Source organism: Oncorhynchus mykiss, chromosome 28 (genome assembly GCF_057628025.1).
Source record: "Oncorhynchus mykiss isolate SJ-2025 chromosome 28, ASM5762802v1, whole genome shotgun sequence".
Lineage (NCBI taxonomy): Eukaryota > Metazoa > Chordata > Actinopteri > Salmoniformes > Salmonidae > Oncorhynchus > Oncorhynchus mykiss.
In genome coordinates this window covers 17,059,564-17,074,528 of record NC_143049.1, presented here as the reverse complement: position 1 = coordinate 17,074,528, position 14,965 = coordinate 17,059,564, and the positions used below count along the sequence as shown (strand labels likewise).

Genomic DNA, 14,965 nt, shown 5'->3' with positions numbered 1-14,965 from the left:
TTTGCCTATAGATAATTAGCAGGTAGCATGCCTTGGTTTGAGGGCAACGCGGGTTAACTGTCCTGTTGTGTAACAATCACATTTTGAAACAGGGATTGTATTCTGACATCACACGCATTAAAAAAACTCAGGCCTGGGGCAACCGTTAGCGATATTTGGAACTTCTGCGTGAAAAGGTTAAAGTCACCATTGGCCCCATGGTGATATCCCTGAGCGGTTCCCTTCCTCTCTGGGAAATGAGTTAGGAAGGACGCCGGTATCATTGTAGTGACTGGGTGTATTGATGCACCATCAAAACTGTAATTAATAACTTCATCATGCTCAAAGGGATATTCAATGTCAGTTTTTGTTTACACATCTACCAATAGGTGCTCTTCTTTTTCACGTTATTGACTCAAGACATTTCAGATTTTCATTTTTAATGAATCATAAAAAAAAATGTATAAACATAATTCCATTTTGATATGCAGAATTTATTTCCTTCTTAACGCGTTTGAGCCAATCACTTCTGTTGTGTCAAGGTAGAGGTGGTATACAGAAGATAGCCCTATTTGGTAAAAGACCAAGTCCATATTATGGCAAAAATAGCAAATAAGAAAAGAGAAATGACAGCCATCAATACTTTAAGACATGAAGATCAGTCAATCAGTAAAATTTCAAGAACTTTGAAAGTTTCTTCAAGTCCAGGCACAAAAACCATCAAGCGCTATGATGAAACTGGCTCTCATGAGGACCTCCACAGGAAAGGAAGACCCAGAGTTACATCTGCCGTAGAGGATAAGTTCATTAGAGTTAACAGCCTCAGAAATTGCAGCCCAAATAAATGCTTCACAAAGTTCAAGTTACAGACACATCTCAACATGAACTGTTCAGAGGAGACTGCATGAATCAGGCCTTCATGCTCAAATTGCTCCAAAGAAACCACTACTTTCTTCAGCAAGGAAACATGAGCTATGGACATGATGAGCCAAATATGAGATTTTTGGTTCCAACCACAGTATCTTTGTGAGACACATAGTAGGTGAGCGGATGATCTCCACATGTGTGGTTCCCACCGTGAAGCATGCAGGAGGAGGAGATGTAATGGTGTGCGGCTGCTTTGCTGGTGACACTGTCAGTTATTTATTTAGTATTCAAGGCACTCTTAACCAGCATGGCTACCAAAGCATTCGGCAGCGATATGCCATCCCATCTGGTTTGCGCTTAGTGGGACTATCATTTGTTTTTCAACAGGACAATGACCCAAAACACACCTCCAGGCTGTGTAATGGCTATTTGACCAAAAAGGAGAGTGATGACCTGGCCTCCACAATCACCTGACCTCAACCCAATTGAGATGGTTTGGGATGAGTTGGACCGCAGAGTGGAGGAAAAGCTGTCAACAAGTGCTCAGCATATGTGGGAACTTCCTCAAGACTGTTGGAAAAGCATTCCAGGTGAAGCTGGTTGAGAGAGTGCCAAAAGTATGCAATGCTGTCATCAAGACAAAGGGTGGCTACTTTGAAGATTCTAAAATATAACATATTTTTTGATTTGTTAAACTCTTTTTTTGTTACTACGTGATTCCGTATGTGTTAATTCATAGGTTTGATGTCTTCCCTATTATTCTACAATGTAGAAAATAGCAAAAATGAAGAAAAACCCTTGAATGATTAGGTGTGTCCAAACCTTTGACTGGTAGCATATATCCCATTCATATTATTTCCCCTAATGTTATTAGCCTACCTCCTTTTTCTCTCTCTATTGTTGCTTAATTCCTTGAAAGGAGGACCCTTTCAACAGTTACATGAAATGACTAGAATTAGATGCATTCACTTCTCTTCACAAAGATTGAGCGGCCTGAATTAATAACTGCTATAGCCTACCGCCATCGCACGTTCGCTCTTCTTTCAAAGTACCCTTGAGTTCTGTTCTATTGGATGCTGCATTTAACATTCAGCAAACAAGAGCTCGCGTCCCTCTTCGAATAGCCTATTGGTATAAGAAATGCAAAAAAAATATTCTAGTATAGCTTTTCCTGCACTGGTCTCTAAGAGCTAAAGAGCGTTTTTTTAAGGAGAGAGGTCAGCTGAGAACAGGTGCGTGTTGTGCAATAGACAGAGGCTCTAAGTTAGAATATTTTTATGCATAACCGAACACTAATTAGCAAAATATACAGTTAATACTGCATTGAATGTATTACCTAAAAGAGGTAGGCTATGACATCTATATATAGGGCTATATATCAAGTTAGAACAGGATGATCTATTTTGGATGCAATTTGAATGGAATTGTTGGAGCGAGAGAAACTGCAAGAGTGTGCACTGATTTAAAGCAACACTATTCGAGATATAGTCTGTTTTAAAACTCTGCACCTGCAATTAAAAAATACATATATGTTTAATCAAAAAATAAGGTGACCCCCAAAAGCCAGATGGCGATAGGTAAATTAGACACGCATTCTGTCTTTATATTACTGTAGCAAAGACAATGCTGCAACAAATGTAGGCCTAACTGTCACAAGAAAAAAAAGTTACCATCATGAGATGGTCTACATGCATTATGAACTGTGCTCCATTCTGAGATGGGCTGTATGTCCCCACTCTGAGTGTTGATGATTCTTCATGCGCTCAGATAGGGCAGCCATGCTTCTAGCTCCTAATCAACCTTGCAGTATTTTTTATTTTTTTAATGTGTTATTTCTTACATTATTAGCCCAGAATATTTTGGGGGGGGTTATTACATACAGTCGGGAAGAACTTTTGGATATCAGAGCAGCGGTAACTCACCAGAACTAACAGCATTACGACCACAAATACAACTTTTCAAATTGGATCCTTTGTTCGTACCCCCCAGGTTAATTTAACTGATTCCAGAGGCTGATCCAAAACAAGAGGTATTCGGAGTGGGATTCTGGTCCGACTCAGGTGGCGAGCACACCACCCATCGCTTCTGAGTATATTACTCGCTAATGTACAGTCTCTGGATATAAAGTTAACCTTAACAAGCTCAGGGCGAGGATTTCCTTCCAGAGAGACATCAGGGATTGTAACATACTCTGTTTCACGGAAGCATGGCTCTCTCAGGATATACTGTCTGAGTCCAAACAGCCAGTTGGATTCTCAGTTCATTGCGCAGAACAGAATAAAGATCTCCCCCCGGGAAGAAGAAGGGTATGTTTCATGATTAACTACTCATGGTGTGATTGTGATAACATTCAGAAACTCAAGTCCGTTTGTTCCCCTGACCTAGAATACCTTACAGTCAAATGCTGACCGTATTACCTTCCAAGATAATTCTCTTCGGTTATAGTCACAGCTGTGCATATTCCCACGCAAGCCGATACCACGACGACCCTCAAAGAACTTCACTGGACTTTATGCAAACTGGAAACCACATATCCTGAGGGGATTTTTAACAAAGCAAATTTGAGGAAAACGCAACCAAAGTTCTATCAACACATTGACTGTAGTACCCGCGCTGCTAAAACACTTGACCACTGATACTCCAACTTCCGGGATGCCTTACAACTCCATTTTGCTCCTCCCTTCCTATTGGCAGAAACTTAAGCAGGATGTATCCTTGTTTAGGACTATTCAACTGTGGTCTGACCAAACGTCATCCACACTTCAAGATTGTTTTGATGACGTGGACTGGGATATGTTCCGGATAGCCTCTGAGAATAACATTGACGAATACACTGATACGGTGACTGAGTTTATCAGGAAGTGTATAGGAGATGTTGTACCCACTGTGACTATTAAAACCTACCCTAACCAGACTCCATGGATAAGAAGGCAGCACACGAGCAAAACTGAAAGCGCGAACCACTGCATTTAACCATGGCAAGGTCAAAAAGGCAAAATGTCAGTATAGAGACAATGTGGAGTCACAATTCAAAAGCTCAGACACGAGATGTATGTGGTAGGGTCTACAGACTACAAAGTGAAAACCAGCAACGTTGCGGATACCCACGTCTTGCTTTCAGACAAGCTAAACACCTTCATCGCCCACTTTGAGGATAACACAGTTCCATCAATGCTACCAAGGACTGTGGGCTCTCCTTCTCTGTGGCCGACGTGAGTAAGACAATTAAGAGTGTTAACCCTCGCAAGGCTGTCGGCCCAGACGGAATCCTGAGCAGGGTCCTCAGAGCATGCGCAGACCAGCTGGCTGGAGTGTTTACGGACATCGTCAATCTCTCCCTATCCCAGTCTGCTCTCCCCATATGGTTCAAGATGTCCACCATTGTTCCTGTACCCAAGAAATCAAAGGTAACTGAACTAAATGACAATCGTCCCGTAGAACTCCCTTCTGTCACCATGAAGTGCTTTGAGAGACTAGTCAAGGATCATATCACCTCCACCCTACCTGACACCCTAGACCCACTTCAGTTTGCTTACCCCCCCCAATAGATCCATAGATTATGCAATCTCCATCACACTGCACACTACCCTATCCTATCTGGACAAGAGGAAAACCTACGTAAGAATGCTGTTCATTGACTATATATACCTCATTACACAACACCATAGTCAATGTAGGAAACAACACCTTCACTTTGCTGATCTTCAACACAGTGGCTCCACAAGGGTGCGTGCTCAGTCCCCTCCTGTATTCCCTGTTCACCTATGACTGCATGGCCATGCACACCTCCAACTCAATCATCAAGTTTGCAGACGACACAACAGTAGTAGGCCTGATTACCAACAATGACGAGACAGCTTGCAGAGGGACCTGGGAGTGTGGTGCCAGGAAAATAACCTCTCACTCAATGTCAACAAAACAAAGGCGCTGATCGTGGAAGCAGCAGAGGGAGCAGCCCCCTATCCACATCGATGGGACCGCAGTGGAGAAGGTAGAAAGTTTTAAATTCTTGGCGTACAGATCACAGACAAACTGAAATGGTCAACCCACACAGACAGTGTGGTGAAGAAGGCGCACTGGCTTGGCCCCTAAAACCCTCACAAACTTTTACATTCGGGCTGAATAACCGCCTGGCATGGCAACTGCACCACCCACAACCGCAGGGCTCTCCAGAGGGTGGTGCACTCAACGCATCACCGGGGGCTAACTATGTCACATGAAGGCCAAAAAGATCATCAAGGACCTTAACCACCCAAGCCAATGCCTGTTCACCCCTGTTATCATCCAGAAGGCGAGGTCAGTGCAGGTGCATCAAAGCTGGGACCGAGAGACTGAACAACAGCTTCTATCTTATTGCCATCAGACTGATAATTTAAAATTGTAGCAGCTGGGATCCTCCTCATTTTAGAGGCAACCATCAAAACTCTGCTTTTACAGGATTGCATATAGAAATATATGAGCTTTTAAGTACACTTATTTCACTTCAGGCATCAACCACTGTTTGAGGAGCATGCAGCCTCTCGCTGCGTGACAGATGATATTCCGCCCAAACTCTGTATGCCATGGGCTCTCCAACCATGTTCCTGCAGCTACCCAGTGCTTAATATGGGAAAGCATTTGAAATCTGTCCGGGAACATATTTAATTAACCTGTTAACAGACACTTTCTCTGCACACTCGAGGAAGGAATGAAGGAGAGAGAGGAGGAGATGGAAATTCACGGTGGTAGATATTATGTAGCTAAAGGTAATGTGTCAGCCCATAAATAATGAAAATATTTATAAAATGCCTTCTACCTAGGCTATTCAAAATCAAATACAAATTCACTATAATTGTAGGCTAACTCTGTAGCTGATGTGAGAAGGACCTTTAAACAGGTTAATTAACATTCACAAGGCAGCAGGTCCAGGCCAACTATCTACTACTCTGAGCATGCCCTGACCAGCTGTCTTCACTGATATTTTCAACCTCTCTCTGAGCCAGTCTTTAATACCTACATGTTTCAAGCAGACCACCGTAGTCACTATGCCCAAGAATGCACTCACATCTGTATCCATGAAATGCCTTGAAAGGCTGGTCAAGGCTGACATCAACACCATCATCCCAGACACCCTGGACTCACTCCAATTTGCACACTGCCCCAAAATATTGACAGATGACCTAATATCTAGGAACACCTATGTGAGAATGCTTTTCATCGACTACAGCGCTGTGTTCAACAGCATAGTGCCATCCAAGCTCATCACTATGCTAAGGACCCTGGTACTGAAAATGCGTCCCCAGGTTTTGAGGGTAGGCAACAACACATCTAGCACACTGACCCTCAACATGGGGGCCCCTCAGAGGTGTGTGCTTAGTCCCCTCCTGTACTCACTGTTCACCCACAACTGTGTGGCTGCGCATGACTCCAACACCATCATTAAGTTTCCTGATGACACAATGGTGGTTGGCCTGATCACTGATGAAGATGAGACAGCCTATAGGGAGGAGGTCAGAGACCTAGCAGTGTGGTGCCAGGACAACAAACTCTCCCTCAACGTCAGCAAGAAAAAGGTGCTGATTGTGGAGTACAGGAAACGAAGACTGCACCATCCCTTGATATGGCAACGACCGCAAGGCGCAACAGAGGGAAATGCGTATGGCCCAGTACATCACTGGGGCCAAGCTCCCTGCCATCCAGGACCTCTTTACCAGGCAGTGTCAGAGGATGGCCCTAAAAATTGTCAAAGACTCCAGTAACCAAAGTCATAGACTGAACTCTGAATAAAGCCACCTTTGAGTTCAGCTATCCTTAAACCCTCATCCCAACCATCTTCGAACATATGCACAGGGTGCAATACTTCACGAAACTGGACCTGAGGAGCGCCTACAATCTGGTGCGCATTTGTGCAGGCGACAAATGGAAAACGGCCTTTTCCACGACCCGGGCCATTACGAGTATCTCGTAATGCCTTTTTGCCTGTCTAATGCTCCTTTATTAATGAAGTGTTTCGGGACATGTTGGGACTGGGTGTAGTGGTTTATATAGACAACATTTTGGTCTATTCTGCTAACCACGCCCAGCATGTCTCATTATTCAGGTCTGTGCTGGGAAAACTGTTGGAGCACGATCCATTTGTTAAACAAGATAAGTGTTTGTTTTTCCAGGGTTCCGTGTGCTTTTTGGGCTACCTCATAGTGGAGATGGAGGAGCAACGCGTCAGCGCAGTCAAGTCATGGCCCATCCCTAACTCTGTGAAAGCAGTCCAGCGATTCCTGGGGTTCGCCAACTATTTCCGGAGGTTCATTCGGGGATTCAGCACGATAGTCGCGCCTCTTACCTCCCTGCTGAGAGGAGGTCCCTAGCAGCTGCGTTGGACGGCGGAGAGGGCATTCGAGACGCTGATGTCAGCACTGCTCCCGTGCTGACACATCCCGACTCCTCACTTCCCTTAATCATCGTTGTGGATGCCTCCAAAGCACACCAGAACCTCTCCAAAGCTGCGGCCCTGCGCCTTTACTCCAAGAAGCTGAGCCCCACACAGAGGAACTACGACATAGCGGACCGGGAATTATTGCCGGTCAAGAAGGCTCTGAAGGTGTGGAGGCACTGGATGGAGGGGTCAAAACACCCTTTCCTAGTGTGGATGGACTGGTTTTCCAAAGCTTGTCGCATCCGTCCTCTGCCTGGGCTCCAATCGGCCATGCAAACTGCGGAGGCTCTTTTTACGCATGTCTTCCGGCACTATGGGATCCCGGAGGACATTGTCAGACCGTGTTCGTCAGTTCACCTCAAGCGAATGGAAAGCATTCATGGAACGGCCTCAAGACTAAGGGGCAGTTGGAGAGGATCAAGCAGGAGGTGGGCAGGTTCGTGAGGTGTTAATGTCAGGTCCTACCGGGGGTGTGGGTGGATTTTCTACCTTGGGCTGAGTACGTGCAGAATTCTCTCTGCCACTCCTCCACTAACCTCACTCTGTTCCAGTGCGTGTTGGGGTATCAGCCGGCCCTGGCACCTTGGCATCCGAGCCAGACCAAGGCCCCTGCGGTGGGTGAGTGGTTTCGGTGCACTGAGGAGACCTGGAACGCTGTGCACACTAGTCTCCAGTGGGAGCACAAGTAACAGGCCGACCGTCACTGCAGTGAGGCGACTGTCTTCTCTCCAGGCAACCGGGTTTGGCTCTCCACCCGAAACCATCCCCTCCGCCTGCCCTGCCGGAAGCTGAGCCCGCGGTTTGTGGGGGCGTTTAAAGTCCTGAGGAGGGTTAAAGAGGCAACTTACCGTTTGTAACTCCCTGCTGATTAACGCTTTAACCAGACTTTTAATGTGTGTCTCTCCTCAGGCCAGTGTTGCCTGGTCACCTCGCTGAGGCTGGACCCAGTGATGACCCGCCTCCTCTGGACATCGAGGGAGGTCTGGCGTACTCGGACCGTGAAGTCCTGGATTTGAGGCATAAGGGCCAACCCACACCACGTCCCTGTGGTCGTACCCAAGGCCGGTGTTGTCCCACTGCTGGTGCAGCGCGTCGAGGGGTACTGTCACGCATCCCCCCGGTACTGCAGCTCATTCTGTCCACCAGCTCCTTAGGTCTACGCCATCGGCCTTCTAGGCGTCACTGAACTGGATTCATTACCACCAACCCCAGACTGTCTTGTCTCATTTCGCACACCTGGTTCCCATTTCCCCTGTTTAGTATGTGTATGTAAACTCAGCAAAAAAATAAACGTCCTCTCACTGTCATCTGTGTTTATTTTCAGCAAACTTAGCGTGTAAATATTTGTATGAACCTAACAAGATTCAACAACTGAGACATAAACTGAACAAGTTCCACAGACAAGTGACAGAAATTGAATAATGTGTCCCTGAACAAAGGGTGGGTCAAAATCAAAAGTAACAGTCAGTATCTTGTGTGGCCACCAGCTTCATTAAGTACAACAGTGCATCTCCTCCTCATGGACTGTACAAGATTTGCCAGTTCTACAAGCCCTCAGTCCAGCCTCTCTCAGCCTATCGGCGGAGAGTGTGAGCACTGATGGAGGGATTGTGCGTTCCTGGTGTAACTCGGGCAGTTGTTCTTGCCATTCTGTACCTGTCCCGCGGGTGTGATGTTCGGATGTATTGATCCTGTGCAGGTGTTGAAACACGTGGTCTGCCACTGTGAGGACGATCAGCTGTCCGTCCGGTCTCCCTGTAGCGCTGTCTTAGGTGTCTCACAGTACGGACATTGCAATTTATTGCCCTGGCCACATCTGCAGTCCTCATGCCTCCTTGCAGCATGTCTAAGGCACGTTCACACAGATGAGCAGGGACCCTGGGCATCTTTCTGTTGGTGTTTTTCAGAGTCAGTAGAAAGGCCTCTTTAGTGTCCTAAGTTTTCACAACTGTGACCTTAATTGCCTACCGTCTGTAAGCTATTAGAGTCTTAAGGACCATTCCACGGGTGCATGTTCATTAATTGTTTCTGGTTCATTGAACAGGCATGGGAAACAGTGTTTAAACCCTTTCCAATGAAGATCTGTGAAGTTGTATGGATTTTTACGATTTATCGTTGACAGATAGGATCCTGAAAAACGGGCGTTTCTTTGTTTGCTGTGTTTTTGTGCCCTCTGTTCCCCATTTGTGTTGGTCCTGTGAGTACCTGTGCTATTGCATCAGCTTCCATGATACATGTTATTGTGCACTTGTTTCACGGGTCTCGTCCCGTCCCGTGTATTATTTAGAGGTTTCCACCTCGCTCTTCTGTTTGGGTGGAGAAAATTAAAACCCCTATTACGTATTCCTGCGCCTGTTTCCAATAATTAGACAACTTGACAATGTATTATTGCTTTGGTTATTACGTGCTGTAACTTTTCTATCATTTCTCTATTTTCTCTCTCTCTGCATTGTTGGTAAGGGCCCGTAAGTAAGAATTCCACTGTTAGTCTACATCTGTTGTTTATGAATTATGTGATTAATAAAATATGATTTGATTTTAATGGTAATTCTGAGGCATAACAAATCATTTTGAGTTCTCAAGTAGTTCTCAAGGTTTAACTTATTGCACTCAGGTCTACCAGGAAATATATGGTTTTATGGAAGATTACTGTTCAATATTACATGCAACATGTACAGAAGCATTTGGTTTATGGACATCCATCCATCTTAGAAATGAATAATATTTTTCTCTGTGTCATTACTTGAGATTGACCAGACTCTCTCTCTCTGTTCTTGGAACACACATGCCATATATCTTACGTGGAGTTACTAAAGATGTGTTTTTTCAAGGGAGTGATGTGGGTGAAATGTGGAGTAGGTTGTTGTGAAGCTCCTTGGCAGAGTCCTATCTCAGCCATGTGATGACCCAAGTTTCTCTGGAAGGAGGGTCAGTCATCCGGGGAACTCTTTCATTAGGCCTTCTTGAAAAAGGTCTACATTCTATGTTGGGAAGATTAGGTTCACAGTTCAGCTTTGATGATTAATTCAGATTTTACAGCAGACTTGAAAAGCTCTTGTTCTCATATCTTTATCTGTTGCGCTGCTGGGAACAGAGCATGGGCTCCTTTGTGATCCTACTACCTTCTAAATCCCCACTATCTCAGCATGCTATCTAAGACAACTAAAACAATGTTAAATTTTAACCTACCCTCCCTCAGGGCGAAAAAAAGTTTACTTTTTATTTTTTCCCCATCAGCAGAAAAATGTAAAATAACTAACCAGTAAAAATAAAAATAATGTTTTCTAGCAGAGATGAAAGCAAAAGCCCTCAAACATCTGGTGAGCAGACCCTGGCAGGTTAAGATAAACAGAAAGTCCTTTTATGGAAGTGCTCATACCCTCCACAGATTCAGAGGTATGGTGTGGAACACCTTCAAAGGAGTGCGGGCCGCCACATCTTGTTTCCATTTACCCTGTAACCAGGCCACCTTCTCATCAGCAGACAGTTCTCCTGGCACTATATATGTACTCCTGCGAAGAGGATACTCTTTTTTATTTTTTATTTAACCTTTATTTATCTAGGTTAACAAGTCAGTTAACAACACATTCTTATTTACAATGACGGCCTACCAAAAGGCCTCCTGTGTGGACTGGAGCTGGGATTAAAAATATATTAAATTAAAATATAGGACAAAACACACATCACGGCAAGAGACACAACACTATATAAAGAGAGAAAAAATAAACACACACAAGAGCAGACACGCACACACACAAGCATTTGTGAGCGCACATACACCGACAAACACACAAATGTTCTCTGAGACACACAACATCCTTTCTGAGTGACCTTCTGTAGAAACAGAGAGGGAAGTAGATAAATTAGCTCATACCCAGCTCTGAAACAGAGACGCACGCCAAACCCACAACTTCAACCCACGTTGTAACATCTGGCACTGGGCATCTGGCACCGTACATCAAACCCTGCTCCTCCATGTTCCACGGATGGCAGGACGGCCCACACAAGACATGTTGTCTTCTCAAACTTACTTTTAAAACTAACATTTGCTTTTAAGGGTAACGTGAGCCACAAGACCAGGACTAGGCAGGAGCTAGGAGGCCCTACTAGGCCTATGTTCAGGGTCAAGGTTGAGGGTTGGTCCAGGCCCATCCCAACCCTATATGTCAGTGTGTCAGGGGGAGAGTCCAACCGCAATCAAGCCACATTCCTGGGGTGGAGCCAAGGGGTGATGGGGGAAGAACCAGACCTGAATAGACCAGTCTCTGGAGCCCAGACCCATACTCAGCCTCACTACCCTGTGGAAGCCTAAGGGAGGTGTCAAGACACAACCCCTCCGGGGATCTAACATCCAACAGGTTTAGGGCTCCAGTGAACAGTACGGTGTCCAGCCCAGAGCCAATGAGAGTACTCCATTGGCTGCGGTGCTGCCCTTAGCTGTCACGGGGACATGAACATTGTCTCCATTCTGCGGGATGGGGGTAGGAGAGAACAGGCTTGACGTGATAAGACCCAGGCTAGAGCTGCAACAGCTCAAAGTGGGTTATACAGTATCTGTATCTGCACAGCTCTCTGCTCCACCTCCCCTCAGCCCAATCATGCATCTGCTACAGTGTACAGTGTACTGTATCTGTAGCCTTTTCCAATGCTTTACTTCCCTACCCACCACCAGAGAGAGAGAGAGGGAGAGAGCCCCCTGGCACTAAGCACTTAGCTATGTCTGTCTACCACCGCTCGTCTGCCTCCCCCTCAGTTTCCCCATCTGCCACCAGTGTAACTACATTCCTCTCCTCTGATAGCATCAATAGCCTCATGGTGGGGGCGATAAATAACGCACGGAAGAAGGTCTGGGGCTGCCATGTTTCTCAGTCATAAAGCAGCATGGTGGCCTGCCACGTCGCCCTCGGTCGGTTGATTTCCTACCTACCTGTGTGTGTTGTATTTTTATTATCCCGTTCCATTGAGCCCTGGCTCAGGCTGGCTCTCATTTATTGAAAGACAGTGTTGTGTTGGCCTTTCTCTGTTGCTCTCTCTCTCTCTCTCTGTGGCTAGAGGACTGTGTTCAGCGGTGGGCTGGATAATTGAATGATATTGTGAGAGATAAATCAGATCAGGAATTGTGTTTATTCCTCTGTCGGTCTGGATTAGTGGTCCTTTATATCCGCCTTAAGGAATGACACACCCCCCCCCGGACGGGCAGATGCACAGACGCACGCACTCATACACACACAGGTACAATGCTGCAGATGTGGACAACGTCAATGGAATGAATAGCAACAACATGAATAGTACGTTGCACTATATTCAAACCCTACCGTTTGGAAAATCCCAGAAGGTCAAGTCTTTGACACATTATTTAGAAAGGTAAAGGACAATGGACGGTTCTACGAATTTCAATCAACGGTTCTATGGCAGGATAATAGAACAGACAGTCACTGGGAATAAGAAGAACTTTACTGTACTGTGCTGTATATGCTTTGAATTCCTTTGCAGTACATGCATACAAGGAACTGTACAACAAAGATGCAACTAAATAGAATACACTATGGACGGTGTACAGAGAAACAAGGTCTTTCTATTTCAATGACATTTCAAATCACATTGAAATGCTGGCCCTTTGTGTTTCTCAGAGTGTTACTGTCTACAATACACAGCAGTCTTCTGTTGTCCGGATTAGATTGATTTGAGCGTAAATCTCCACTTGTGTACTGGTGTGCTTGCGTGTGCATGCCTGCCTGCGTGTGTGTCAGCGTGTGTGTAAGAGGGATTGGTTTGAGGAGGCTGATTCAGAGGGGATTGTAAGGGGGTTTCTATTCCAGGGGTGAGAGAAGTGCATACAGATGTAACTGTTGTTGTGTAGGAAAGGCCCTGCAGCTTTTTGTCTGTCTCCTGTTATGTGGGTAAAGGGAGGGTTCGGTTAGGTATTATTAAGCAGACTAGGCTGAAGATCTTTTTCCCGACCAATCCCTAGTAATCCTAATAATCCAAGCTTGCGTTCTCATTCCTCTGTAATGGGAGCCAGATGTTGATAGGCCAGATAGAAAGTAAACCTGTGTTTTTATCCAAGCTAAATAAAGCAGGAGGCTTGTGGGCCACAGGAATTCAACATGATGTGCTGAAAATATGTGAACACATGCACACACTCCTACACAGGGAAATGCTTACATGCACACAAGTACTATACATGGGGTGTGAATAGAAACACACCTATATGTCTCAGATACTGTACTGTAGGCGTACTGTTCAGCATACTCAACATAACTGACACACTTACAGTAAGTACACACATACCTTGCACAAACACACATGCATAGAGTCAAGGCACGCATGCACACACATTTTAATGTATTGTACAGTTTCAATTGCATGTACTGTACCACATTATGTGTTTTCTACTGGCCCTCTATGAAGTGCTTTAGGAGAGAGAGAGAGAGAGGGAGAGAGAGGGAGAGAGAGAGGTGGTGCAGTCAGCTCTGTATTGTTCAAACTCATGTCCTCTGGGCTTTGGGCTGCACAGATTGCTTTCACCAGTCCACAGAGGCAGACGATATGAGGTGGAAATAGCAGGCTGAAAGGAGCCCCCGGCTCCTGGCCCACGCCACACACACACACACACACACACACACACACACACACACACACACACACACACACACACACACACACACACACACACACACACACACACACACACACACACACACACACACACTCAAGTGGAAGGACACATCCTCAGGTAATCACAGGGATTTCTCCCCTCACAGTCAACACAACCCAGTTTTCATGGAGATATTTCATGGAGTCTTGTTTGATGCCCGACTCTGAATCCCTGCGTATTGCATAGTAGATCAAGTGAGACTGTGTTAAGTACAAATGCAAAGTAATTCATTTCGTATCGTTTCGGGCGACATGGAGCGATGGCGGAGGGAAATGAAGAGTAAAATTGAATTTGGGGTAGTTCTAATATAGAGCCTACTTTTCAGGCTATGCATATTATTTGGGAGGGCTTCTGGGGGATATTTTTTCCACAAATGTAATTAAATCTATTTTCTCTGAAGTATAAATTCCACCTTAAGTAGGTACGTCTGAATAGACTATTTCTGAAGTTGCATTTGTCAAATCTGGCAATGCACTTCAAACATTAGGAGGAAGGTGGAGAAAGTGGCTGACCCAGATATGGCAAACTATTCTTTGTTGTCCTTTTTCCTTTCGGCAGAAGAATACGCTGACCTTGATTAACACCTCCACCTTCACTACAATGCCTGCTTTTATACAAACTGCATGGGACCTTGGCGGAGTTCTGATTAGATTAAAGTGCTGTTGTATGTAGCCTATTGTTGTTTTTTCCCTCTTTTTTTAGGAACTTGACTTCTATGAAAATGTCCTTATAGAGAAATACAGTATATCTCTAAGACACAAAGAGCTCCCCAGTCAAGCCCCCTTTTTTAAGTGACAGCAGTCCCCCCACCCTCTGAGATGGGTGGAAAAAAGAAAGCCAATAGGGGAAAGTTATTGATCATAGTAACGCCTGGGGCGGATGGCACGATGCCCTGTCACAGACAACACAACACTCCATCACCACTGACAGCTTATACTGCAAACTCATCACGCTGACCAATCACATATCTCTGTGCTTCATCACGCTAACCAGTCAGATCCTTCTGCACTTCATCACTCGAACCAATATCTCTGTTCTTCATCACTCTG

General features: G+C 45.3%; 2 long non-coding RNA genes across 2 annotated transcripts in view; both read left to right on the top strand.

Moving 5' to 3' along the window:
* The window catches only part of LOC149970784 (uncharacterized), a 461,672-nt gene that overhangs the window by 399,096 nt on the left and 47,611 nt on the right, over positions 1 to 14,965 (top strand). The gene's annotated exons all lie outside the window — the stretch shown is intronic.
* LOC149970785 (uncharacterized) overlaps positions 1 to 14,965 on the top strand; it is a 33,543-nt gene that overhangs the window by 2,230 nt on the left and 16,348 nt on the right. The gene's annotated exons all lie outside the window — the stretch shown is intronic.